This window comes from Meles meles, chromosome 5 (assembly GCF_922984935.1).
Source record: "Meles meles chromosome 5, mMelMel3.1 paternal haplotype, whole genome shotgun sequence".
Taxonomy (NCBI): Eukaryota; Metazoa; Chordata; class Mammalia; order Carnivora; family Mustelidae; genus Meles; species Meles meles.
In genome coordinates, this window is record NC_060070.1 from 53011348 (window position 1) to 53025416 (window position 14069).

The following is a 14069-nucleotide window of genomic DNA, read 5'->3' on the forward strand; positions in this document are numbered from 1 at the left end:
GCTCAGTAAGGAGACCCATGTGGGACTTGATCCCAGGACCCTGGGATCATGACCTGAGCAGAAGGCAGACACTTAACCAACTGAACCACCCACGTGTCCCTAGAATAGTCTTAAATTTACAGGAAAGCTGCAATGATAGAGCAAAGAGTTCTCACATATATTATACCCAGTTTTCCTATTGTTTCCCCTATTTTACATGAGTACAGTACATTTGTCCAAGTAAGTATGGGTACATTGTGATGAACAATATTGCATATATTATTTAAATTTCCTTAGTTTTTATCTAATGTCCTCTTTCTCTTCCAGAATCTCACCAGGATACCACATGGCATTTAGTCATCGTATCTTCTTATTTTAGGCTTTTATAGAGTGTGACAGTTTCTCAGTTTTAAGGCATACTGGTTAGGTATTTTGTAGAATATCTGTTAACTGGGGTTTGATTTTTTTTCCAAGAGTATATTGGGCTCATGGGCTTTGGAGATGAAAAGCACAGGGATAAACTGACCTTTCATCACATTCTATCAAGAGTATGTTATCTTTGTGACTGACCACTGCTGATGCTAATCTTGCTCACTTGGCTGAAACAGTTTGCCAGATTTCTCTAAAGTATCTATTTGGTTAGTTAAGTTACTCTTTCTTAAGTGTAAAATTATGTTTTATCCCCCTTCTTTTCATTCAGTACCTTTGGGAAGAGCTCACTATGTGCAACCTAAAATTAAAGGGTAAGAAGCTATGCTCCATCATAAATTTATGTAATTTATGTATGTAAATTATATTTATATATTTATATATTATAAAATATATACTATAAATTTATAACATAAATTACTTGAAATTTTACTACATGTGAAATTTAAGTTTTTTCATTCATCTTGTTATAACAGCATGGAATCATGGCTATTTATTCTACACTTTGGGTTATAACTCAGTACTACTTTATTTTTACTCACATTTTCCCAGCTTTGGTCATTGAGAATTCTTTCAGCTAGCTCCTTTATCCCTTTTCCCTTTGACATACTCTTAACAGTATGTGTATGTTTGTGTGTGTTTGTGTGTGTGTGTGCATGTGTACATGTGTGTGTTTAGCATTTCCTTAATTTCTGGGATAATAGGACATTTAATGTTCATCTAGTATATTTCTTGCCACACCCCTAGAATCAACCTTTTCTTAGTCAGTTTCATTGGCGAATGGCATCAGAAAGCAAGATCTGGGGTACACCTTTGCTTATGGGCTCTCTCAGCTAACAGAACAAGTGAATACATGTGTGTACACTAACACAGGTATATACACATATCTGCAAATATTTCTATATGTACCCATCTGTATTATATTAAGCTTAACAATAGTTCATATCAGTATCTCAAATCTAGTTCATTACTTCATGAAGAATTCAAGATTTCTCTCCTTTATTATCAGTAACCTCCAACTCTGATGGTGAGAAACCCAATTCCCACTATCCTCCATTCATTTACTTCATTGCTCCATACCATTATAGATGTATAGCAGTATCAGAATTTTAGCGTGTACTCCTGAGGAAAACTGTTTATTAACCAGAGTACAATTCTTTTTTTTTTTAAGATTTTATTTATTTATTTGACAGAGATCACAGGTAGGCAGAGAAGCAGGCAGAGAGGGAGAGGGAGGAGCAGTCTCCCTGCTGAGCAGAGAGCCCGATGCGGGGCTTGATCCCAGGAATCTGAGATCATCACCTGAGCTGAAGGCAGAGGCTTAACCCACTGAGCCACCCAGGTGCCCCAACCAGAGTACAATTCTTATGTAAAGTTCCTTTCGTCTTTGGCCATATAGTTTCTACTCATTTCCAAAATTACTTAAATAGCAACTTTTCCTTCACTCTCTACAGTAAGTTTATTTTGTATATTTGAAGTACAGTTGAATTCTTTTTTTTTTTTAAGATTTTATTTATTTATTTGACAGAGAGCTAGAGAGAGCCAGAGAGTACAAGCAGGGGGAGTGGCAGAGGGAGAAGGCTCCTCAGCATGATGTCAGCTCTGGGTCAATCCCAGGACCCTGGGATCATGACCTGAGCCAAAAGCAGAGGGTCAACTGACTAAGCCACCCAGGCATCCCAAGTAGATGCTTTTGCTACAGTCTGCATTTCATCCTGGGATCCTGGTTGCCTCAGTGATTTTTTAAAATTTGCATACATTAAGATTCACTCTGTGTGATGTAACATTCTATGCATTTTAATAAATCATCATGCATTTATCAAAATGCATAGTGACATATCCACCATCCAGGTATCATACACAATAGCTTTATCACCCTTAAAATATACCTTGTCCTTTACCAAATCAAATCTTCTCTCTCCCCAGATCTCTGGCAACCACTGATCTATTTACCATGTCTATAGTTTTACCTTTCCCAGAATCTTATATATAAATGGCATACAATATATAACATTTTCAGCATGGCTTCTCTCACTAAGAATTATTCCTTTAAGGTCAATCCTGATGTTTGCATGATTTCTTAGTTCATTTCTCTTCATGAATGAATAGTACCTCATTGTATGGATGTGTTCATCAATTTATCCAAGTTCGCCTAGACTCTGAGACTTCCGTCAGGGAGTTTTATAGTTTGCATTTTACAATTGAATCTATAATCCATTTTGAGTTAATTTTGTATGAAATAAAAGCCCTAAGTTTATTTTTCTGCATATAGACATCTAATAATTTCATTATTTCAATAATTTATTGAAAAGGCTCTGTTTTCTCTATTCAAGTATCTGTATCTTTTTTGAAATAAGTTGACTATATTTGTGTGAGTCTCTTTCTGGGCCATCTATATTTTCCATTGCTTTATGTGTTTATTCTTCACCAGTATCACTTTCTTTTGAATAAGGAAGCTTTATAGAAAGAAGGGATATTGGATAATGCTGGTTTTCTATCTTTGTTCTTTTCCAGTATAGTATGGGCTATTCTATATTCTTTGTGTTTCCAGATAAAGTTTTGAATTAGTGTTTTGATATCTAAAAAAAAAAAAAAAACTAACAGGAGTTTTATTTGGAATTGTGTTGTATCTTTGTATCTATTCACCAAATTGGGAAGGATTGTCATTTTAAAAATACTGAATCTATGAACACAATCTCTCCAATTATTTACATCTTTGATTTTTTTCCTCAGTGTTTCATAGCTTTCATATAAAGTACTGTATATTTATAAAAGTTATTCCTAAATACTTCATTGTATAGAAGCTATAGTAAATGATATGTTTTAATTTTTTTAATTCCCACTGATCGTGGCTGCTATATATGAAAGTAATGGACTTTGCACATTAGCCCTATAAACTGTGACCTGTGACCCTGCTATTTGTTTATTAGTTCAAGAGGGCAGTTTTTATTTTTGTAAATTCTTTAGAGTGTTTTACATAGATGGTAATGGCATTTGAATAAGGATAATATTCCTATAAAGCATAGTCTGTCAGCTAAATACCAGATATCTAAATCTCTGGTTGGCTAAAGTCAAAGACCATGGGAGGCTAATAGTTCTAGACATTATACTTCAGTCTCATTAGGTGAGGTTTAAAGTGTAAAAGCTTCTTATTTTGAGCTTTAAGCTTTTGAGAAGAAATCAATTTGTCTTAAAGCTCTAGTGTGCACTTGAATCAACATAAAGAATTACAGGTAAAATACCACATGAGTGAACAAAAAATCATGGCTCCCTTTTTTAGTTCTGCTATCCAAAGTACAGGGCATCTTGTCTCACAAATTTTAGTCTTCTAGGAAAAGTGGTGGACAATCCAAACTTACCTTCTGTAAATAAGTGCATTAGATATTGAGTGAAGTCAAAATACAGGGAAAAAAATCTAAGAATTGCTAAGAACTAGTATGAAGTGTCACATAAATTGTCAATGTCATCTTTATCGTTACTTGGAAAGAAAAGGTTATTATTAGGAGATGTTCTTCATTTGACCAATTTGACCAAATAAATACCAGAGCTGAGCTACTAGACAGAAATGAATGAAATCTGATGTGTAGACTAATTACTCTTTTCTAATATAAGTAACTTAGTCAACTGGCAGGTCATTAATAGAATTAGTCTAGCAAAGAAACAAGGTAACCAGAGGAGAACAAGGACAAGTATGAGCCTTTGGGAATAAACATATTTATGAGCCAGAAAATAATTAACATATTATAAACTATTCTTCAGATCAAGGGTTTAAATAAAAATACTTTTTTAAAAAATTATATTTTTATTCCTTTTATTTTTAAAATTAGAGTTATTGGTAAAGTCAAATGACAAAAAGCGTTGTTCCTCTTCTATTTTTACTTCAGTAGCAATACAATTGATAACAGAGATCAAAATGACTTCAATACAACTTTTATATGCAAAAACGTTTTCATAGCTGTTGGGTCCTGTAGCCAGATAAAGGATGTGAATATGTTAGTTATGTTGGATAGAGAAACTATAGAGACTGAAGAGAGTGATTAAAAGATTTCTCTGAAAAGGTGTTGCTGAGCTGTGTCTTTACTCCTTGGATAGGTAAAGGTGAGTGTGAGTGGGTGTACTGTGCAAGCCTTGTGATGAGGCTTTAATGTGTCTAATGTGACACATTAGAAAAATATGAAATAAATTTCCATAGTTGGAATATTGAGAAGACTGGCAAGAAAGAAAACCAATGTTGTCTATGGCCACAGTATAGAGGTAACCACACTGTGATTAGCCTTTGAAACAAGATTTAAGATTGATGAATAGGATGGATCAAATATTTTAATTTCTGGAGTGGGATTGTATTTGCAACCAGTTGAAAATATGCATGTTCATTACCTAAAAGACAATAGAGAAGTCATAAGCCTTTTGGAGTTTTTATGAAGATTCCTCCATAAGAATAACTTTTTTAAATGTCTTATTCACGTTACTATTTTTTTAAGATTTTATTTATTTGACAGAGAGAGAAAGATAAGAGTACAAGCAGGTGGAGTGGCAGAGGTAGAGGGAGAAGCAGGCTCCCCACCGAGCATGGAGCCTGATGCCAAGGCTAGCTCCCAGTAGCCTGGGATCATAACCTGAGCTAAAGGCAGACACTTCACTGACAGAACCACCCAGGTGCCCTTGTTTTCTTATTTGTTTATTTTATTTTATTTAAATTCCAGTGTAGTTAGTATACAGCTTATTAGTTTTGGGTGTACAATATAGGTATTCAGCAATTCCATATACTACTAAGTGCTCATGAAGATAAGTGTATTCTTAACTCTCTTCACCTATTTCACCCACACCCCCAACCACCTCCCCGCTGGTAACCATCTGTTTGTTCTGTATTTACAAATGACATATCCAATAAAGGGTTAGTATCCAAAATATATAAAGAATTAATGCAACTCAAACCCAAAACAAACAAATGATCCAATTGAAAATGGGCAGAAGAAATGAATAGACATTTCTCCAAAGACAACATACAGATCATCCATAAGAATGACTTCTATAGGGCAGTGAGTGACAAAATTAGTTTAAAAAATAAATGTATGAGATCTTTCTTTCTTTCTTCTTTCTATCATTCCTTCCTTTCTTCCCTTGTTTTACATCTCTGTTCAACATAAAGTTATAAACATTTGTTGGAAGCATGTATACAAATTTCATAATTTAAGTCAATTAAATAAAAATCAAGTTTTATTTTTCAATTGAAATCATAATTTTGGAGATGTCTTGCTACTTTGCATTGTTTAGCTCTAAGGTGTTGATCCTCTTTACCCAAAAATGTGTTATTAAGATATGATACAGGAATTTATTTATTTACCTACTGGAAGCAATAAGAAACATTGATAGAAATAGATTCTCCTCACACACATGAAAAAAAATTGATTAACATTGGAACTATATCTTCATCTTAGAGTCTATAGTAGCCTAAGAATGATAAACACAATCACTCATATTGTAGACACTAAGAATATCACAAATGCTCCAAAGACTGAGAGTCCCTGTATAATTAGAGAACAATAAAATGGTGATGATTCATGAGGACTGACATAATAAAAGAGAGAACAAAAAGAATGAAATGGACCATTCAATAACAAGTAATTCTAAAGAAGGATAAAATAACAGCAGGACAATGTTAAAATAAAAGCCCTTCTGTTGAGATCGATTTTTTAAAATTTATTTATTTATTTATTTATTCATTTATTTATTTATTTATGTGAGAGACAGAGAGAGAATGGAGGGCAGGGACAGAGGAAGAGGGAGAGAGAATCTCAAGCAGACCTCCCTCTGAGCAAGGAGCCTGATCCCATGACCCTAAGATCATAACCTGAGATGAAATCAAGAGTTGGCTACTTAACCAACTGAGTAATCCAGGTGTCTCTAATTTTTTAAAAGTATCTGTATGAGAACTGGAAAGAAGAAAATAACGAAAGATGAAAAGGAAAACAGTGGCATGGTACTTATAATAAATATTTTCAGGAACACAAATAAAACCAAACAATACCCCTATTTTGTTTACATATGTTTTGATTGCAGTAACTGAAGTCAGCTGGACTTGGCTCTAGAAAAAAAAGGGAAAAGGTTAATTACAAGACTACATAATTCTTTCACCCCAGGCCAGGAAGGTGGCCAAATTCACAGAGGATGGCACCAGGAACTTAAATGACATGAGGATTTTTTTCTCTGCCCCTAATCCTTATTTTTTCATTGCATGTCCTTCAGTCTCTGTTCTTATATCCACCAGCTTTCTCTGTTTCTCAGTCCTCAAGATAAAGTAAAAAGTATGGCCACCATAAGCTTTCAATTTTACATATTATAGGTATAGCTGTATTGTGAGAGATGAAATTTTTCTCTTCAAACCAATTCCAGGTTCTCAGAGAGGGGATTCTGATTAGGCTACCGGTGTTGGATATTCAAAGTTTGACCAAGCAACTGTAGATGAATGAATATGATCACGATGCCTGAAAGTATGGTGGTTGTGAATCCCAGTGTGAACTTGGTGTCCACAAGAGGTGGAGCAGTCATTAGCGAAGGGGAGATGTGACCTGTGGAGACTACCCAATAGTGCCACAACCAGTTGAGAAAACATGTTTGTCATACATCTAGTCACCTTATAAGGAAAAGTTAACCCTCTCTGACTCCTCTGACTCTTCTCACTATATGTTTTTCTGAGAGGGCTGCCTTACCTTCCTGATTACTGGTCATTGGATTATCTTTGAGATCCTGACTCAAAGGCTGCAGTCGACGTAGTCAGGAATGATGTTAATTAGCTATGCCAAGTTAATTCTTCTGTTCAAGATCTCTCTCTCTCTCTCTCTTTTTTTTTTTTTTTGCCCAAAAGAGATGATAGCAATAAAAATAAGCTGTGACAATAACTTTTTAAAAAACTCTCACGACAACTTCATAAGAATGGAGTGGACGAGATCTGCAGTAATAACATTTCTTGTGAGCTGACAATGGGACATGGCCACCCAGAAAATGAATGCAAATCTAGAGTGCATCATTTGATACAAACCCAGCATAGTTTTCAGAAGATAAAACATGATGCCATTGAATGTGCCACACGTCAGAAGACATTGGAGCATGGTGCTAAGTTCTGAGCACAATGTTATAAAAGGGATCTTAATAAACGGAAACATGAATAGAATGATGTGATTTGAATAATAAAAGCTTCTAAAAATGTGTCGTTTGAGGCATTTTGAAAGGAGTTTAGGAAGGTTAGCCTGGAATAAAACGTTTGACAGGGGATGGAGAATATACTCACTTTATAAACTTAAAGACCTATCAGGTGGAAGAGAAATAAATATTATTTTGAGTAACTATGTAGGGCAGAACCAAGAACAATATATATAAAAGGAAACAATTCTGCATTCAATGTTCTGTGATAATGTGTAATAGGAGCTTTGTAACAAAGTAGTGGGCCACTTTAAATCGTGAACTCTCTCTATGTGGATGAGAGGCAAAATGACCACCTTTATTAATGTTGTACAAGACTGATATGTTTTAAAGTACCTTTTGATTGTAGTTAGAATCAAGCAGTAAAGAGAAAGAGAGCTGCTGAGAGCCTAGAAAGAGCCATCAGTGGTGGTGTGGACTGCACTGCTATCAGAGGGAGAAAGGTTATATGTGACCTCTCTTCAGGACATGGAAGAAGAATCTTGTCCTCAGGCTACACACTGGGAAAGTAGCTGCTATAACCTTAGCAAAATCCTTTAATTTCCCAATTTCTCAAGTTCTTTGTTTTAGATTAAGAGAATGGGACTAGGTGCTTTTTAAAATCCTTTTTGTTTTTAAATTTCTTTAAATACACTCTATGTTGCAGCTACTGCAAAAAAATAAAAATTTTAGCATCCTCATGTTAGCAGGCTGTGCATTCATTAACACATTTACAAAGCCCTTATTATGGCTAAGCACTCTTGTCAGTACATTCTCCTTGTATTTTGAAGCTCTGCTTGGGAAACTGAGCTGTTATAAAATAAATAGAGCTATATCATAATATATAATAATAAAGTGGAGCTATATCATATCTATGGAACTGTTTTTCACACTTCAGTATAGTGTATCTGTAAGGGACTTTTGTAATCATGTATTTTAAATCTTTCATATAATAAATTAAAAAAAACAAGGTGTGGAACATAGTCTGACATCAAAAGAAGATTAAGGATTTCATTTTAGAGGCATTTAAGACTGACCTGAAAACAGAGCTTTTCTAGGAATAAGCAGAAAGCATCCTCCTCTCACCCAGAATACTGCTTCTTATCAGCAATGTCTGTCCACGTTAAGCCCATAATGTTTGTGTGTAGTAGAATCATGTTCACTGATATTCAATCCTTTACTTCTTCTGAGGTTTAGGGAAGGCCACATGTCCCAGAACTTTTGCAGGGACAGTGACGCTTCACTTTTGGTTTGAGGCAATGAAATCCTGAGTGACTTTGCAGTTCTTCCTTCCCTTAAGATAAGACAAGCATGAAATTATCATTTTGCTTTTGTTTATTTAATAGGCAATTAATAAATAACAATTTCTGTTAGGTTCAGTCACATTGAAATGCAGTATTTCCATTTTAGCTTATTGGCACATTTCCAGAAAATTATCACTATACAAAAATTCCTATGCTTTTCATATGAGTAGTAATGTGCTCACATTATTTAATGTATCTTTTAAAGCAAGAAATTAACTGAGGAACAGGGACTAAGCAATTAATGCTGCCTTAATAAAAAGGCAATTTAGATTATATTAACTAACTGGAAAATTGAAAGCTTGAACAGGTTTATATAAATCCTTACTCTTCTAAAGTCCACAGCGATGTCTAATATCCCTATGGCTTTTACATCTGAGCAAATATACTTGTTTACATGATATGGATTTTCCCTTCTTTACTTGCTGCTTCAACAAATGTTTTTCTCTCACATTGCCACCATTTTCACTTGTGGTATTTTGGACGAAGAAAGTGATAGAAAATGTCATATTTCATTTCTGGATTTTCAGAGCTACTGTGTGATTTACTTCCCCATCTTTTTTATTGCTTTGACAATTTTGGAACCATATGTCAAGGTGGAGCCTCCATCAGTGTGGGTTCCTGTAAGACTAAGAATAGCACAACCTGCCTACAATGGATTAGATGTGATACTTGAACAAAAAAATACACATTAATTAATATAAACCACTAAGATTTTGGAGTCACTGGTTACCACAGCATAGCCTAGACCATCCTAAACAAATTTTCCAGATATATTCAGATACAGTAGACTATTCTTTAGGTAAAGCTACCTAACCTAACTCTTCCATTTTTTTTTTCCCTTCCCAAGAAGAGTGTAGCCTCTGAAAAAATAGGGACTCTATCTTTTCCTTCCTAATACTTCAGGAGTGCTCAGTGAAAAGCTTAACACTTTCTACATGACCTTTGTATTACGATTATTAAACTGAATGGTATTTACAGCTGAGTGGCTATAGCTCTGGGTATTCTAAGTGATTCTAAAGATAAATGGCAAACTTGATCATGAAAAGTAAAAACCATTAAGAGAGAAATACCTGTTAGTAGAAGAAGGAAATCATCAGTTGAGAGAATTTTTGTTTGTGTTGTGCAAGTCTAGAGTTAGCATGTTGGGAGAGTAGAGGCTATATATAATTCCAGGGAGTTAGTCAATCCCAGTGGAAGAGTTTCAGATGCTCATGAAAACAGGAATGGCTAAACTAGAGCACATGAAAAAATGACAGCAGTTTTGAAATGGATACCTTTAGGCAGAGTAAGAAGAGATCCTACAATACACATACATACGCACACCATCATCATAAAAATAACTAAAAAACATCATATCTAAATTACAATACAGTAATAGTTGCTTTGAGAAGTTCACCTATTGAAAGCTCTGAGGAAAGTGTAATTACTTGAAACTGTGTTTAATAAAAGTCTCAGTGACAACTTAAATGCTTTGCTCAAGTTATGTTTCATATTAAACATAGTTTCACAGTTTTGCTCAGGATACATCTGACATTGAAGTCCTGAATTAAGGGCAGCTGGGTGACTCAGACCATTAGGCATCTGCCTTCAACTGAGGTCATGATCCTGGAGTCCCAGGATTGAGTCCCACGTCGGGCTCTCAGCTCAGCAGGGAGTCTGTTTTTCCTTCTCACCCTCCCTCCTCTGGTGCTTTCTCTCTCTCTCCCTCTCTCTCAAATAAATAAACAAAATCTAAAAAAAAAAAAAAAAAAAAAAAGAAGGAAAGAAGGAAAAAGGAAAACCTGAAATAATACTTATACTTATTGCCACTCTGTGGCTGAAATCTGCAAGCTCCAGAGGTAGATGACAAGAACTGACCATGAAACTGTGAAAACATGTTTGTTCTAATGCAGTCCACCCAGAATGTATCAGAGTCTTCCAAAACATACAGTCATCTCTGGACTATTTCCATAGATGAGAAGAAGTCTTAAGCTTAAGTCATGAAGATACTAAATGAAGCAGTAAAACTAATTCAGTTCAAAAACAAACATTTGGATACTGAGTATTCAAAAGTGGACAACACGTGGGCATTATCTTTGAGGATCTTAAAATGGGGTCAGGAACAGAAAGACCACAGTGTAATACGTGCTCTACTGAGGATGGATGTTTAATACTATGAATGCAGAGATGTGGGAACAGATAGGTATGGTTACAAGGTGGGATGAGAAGAAGAGATCGTAACGGACAAAACAAGGCTCTGCGCTATCAGTTCATTGCCCAACAATTGAATGCACAACTCTTAAATTCCCATTGTACTCATAATTAAAATCAGTAATCTGAACATTGTGACATAAGAATAAAAAAAATACTGTTGCCATAGGGCAGTTTTCTGTCAAGGATGATATGATCTCAGACATGCCTAATACCAAAATGGGATTATAAAATTTCAGGGCTCTTTTAAGACTGTACATTTTAGAATAAAATATATCTTCCGGAGAAAATGATACCACATTGCATATTTGGCTACAAGAGAAAAAAAAAACTAGAGGCTATTTGGGGAAAAAAATGATGGGCTGGAATTTGTTTTACTCAAGGAAATACAAAATGTCTTCATAGTCCATCAAGATTGAAGAGATAAGCTGTGCATGACTATAACCATTTACTTATGTATTTGAAATATTAGATATAAAAATTAGTAAATATGAGCTGAAGATGAGAACAGTAAGTTGCAGCCTATGAATTTGGAAATGAGGAAAATCTACTTTTTTCCTTAAAAGATAAAAGGATGAGATAAAAGAACAAACATTACCAAAAGAGAAAATGGTTTTGATCATTGGGTCCACTCTATGGATGAGAGCTGCATGAACATATCCAAGTGAAAGGATAGGACGAGGAGACAGTAGCCAAGCAAGAATGGTCCAATGAACAACCGAAGTGCTATGTGGGTTGTGCAGGTCTGTTGTCATTATGGAGAGTGAGGCAGGAAGACACTGTGCTGTTCAGCGTTCAGAATAGGCAAGAACTCAAATGTGCAAGTGGTCCTTTTTATCTTGTTCCACATGCACCAAAAACGCTTTTAATTTGACTTCACAATAGCTGCCTATAAAAAGAGAGTCTCAATCTCTTTGATTGTGGTATGAGGCAGTCAGAGATCTTGACAGTTATATTTCTCTTTGTAAAGTCATATGTCATCTTTTTAACAATTCTTCAAGATTATTTCCTATTTCATGCATGCTAACTTCAAGGCAGTTAGAGTTCAATGATAAACACAGAAGACAACTTATAACTTATGCTTCTTAAAAAATAGTAACATTTCTTTACCATTTGGGCAGAAAAGTCACAAAAGTGGCAAATTGACAGCCACCTAAAAGAAACTGTAACCCATTCTGATATCTCTTGTGTTAACTAGAGGGACAGGGAGAAAATGGTCTAGTAGTAAAAAGGCACTTTACCTAGGAAAGAGTAAACAAGACATTAAAGCTATTGATTCTTACTTTGATGCCTCTCCCAGAAGTAGGTATTTGAAAAGTAAACATCTGAGAGTTCTGGAACTCTTCTCAGTCTCCCATTAGACCTTTATTCAAGGTTTATTTCAAGCTCTGATGTACAAATAAAAACCTGGGTTCTCTGTGATCACATAGAGAACAGGAGTGGGGGTTGTGGCAAGAAATTCTCCACCGCTGAGCAGGTGGGAGCTAGGAGGTTTCTTCCTTTTCCCCAGCTCAGCCCTGCCCTTAGACAGCCCCAGAACCCAGGGCTCTACTCCTCTTGAGAATACCATGATTTCCTTCTGAACCGAGAGCTCTGGAAACAGTTTTCCTCAGAGAAACCGCTCTATCTAGTGAAATCAGAAATGTTCTAGGAAGCATACAGTGGAGTAGCAAGTTTAGAAAGGATGCTTCATTTCTGATGCCTGGGTGTGTGGGCAGCTGCTGCTGTTCTGAGTGGACTCAGGTAGGGTAGCAGTGCCCAGAGGTCTGAATGTGGCCTAGAGAGGGAACCCTCCCCTGGAGCGGGAACCCTTCCCTGGAGCTTGCCTCACCTCTCCTCATTCTCTGATCTTACAGTGATTTACAACAATGCTCAATTTGCTTTATTTGGTTAGAGAAAAAAATGTGAATGATATATAACTAGTACAGTAAAAAATACAATGCTTTTATATAATTTGAAAGCATTAAGTTTCAGAGAATTAAGTTCTAGAGCACTCTGCAGGTATTAACATGGACTGAGAATTTCTGGGCAGATTATAGCTTCAGAGCTGGAAGGGCCCTTCACTCAAACCTCTCATTTTGCAGATGAGGAAATGGATCTCCAGTAGCTGCGGCTTGAAAGTGTAGATATGGGAAAAGAAAGTTAATTCATCATTGGGTATATTAAATTTCAGTGGTTAGTAAGATGGCTAGTGGGAAATATTAACTGGGCATTAGGTAATGTGATCCCAGAGCCAGATTTCCTTCTCATTCTGTATGGTATTTATTCTTAAATAGATGTTTTCCTAAGATATTATGGCTCTGATAAGTATCACACACTTGTGCCTCCAAAGAAGGTCATATTTCTTTGTTATATATTGGGAATACGGATGCTAAAGCCATGCCACTTCTCAGTTTTCCAGTGAGAACTTTCTTTTCAGGACTGCATATACAGCAAACCTACCTTCTATCAGGCAGTGCTTTACCCGATAAAAGGTTACTCTCAGAACTTCTGGACATTTCTTTGTTGGTAGAGGCCTGCTTCCTCCGTGGGGGTGTCAGGAGGCTATGAGGGCAGAGCAAGCTGAAGGCTCCAATTCCAATGCACAAATCTGATAGGGCACTTCAGCATTGGGGTCTGATGTGACTCAAGGGAATTACAGTGTCGGGGGGATTATAGCCCCATATTTATGACTTTCCCCTTTGTTCAAGGAAAAAACTTCCTAAAATAAAATGCTGTCGAAGCATCTTTTTAGGGAATGTCCTCGTCTCAAGTGCTGCTTGGTTGCGTCTTCAAACCCAATGGTTTCTAACTCCAATTGAACATTAGAATTATTGGGGGAGGTTTTTTGTTTTGTTTTTGTTTTGATTTTAATATAAATGCCTGAATTGCACCCAGATCAATGAAATGCATGTCTTTGAGGAGGCCTTTGAGGGCACCAAGCAACTGTAGGTTCTTAAAAACCTCCCAGGTGACTGAGTACAGACAGGTTGAAAGACAACGTTAGCA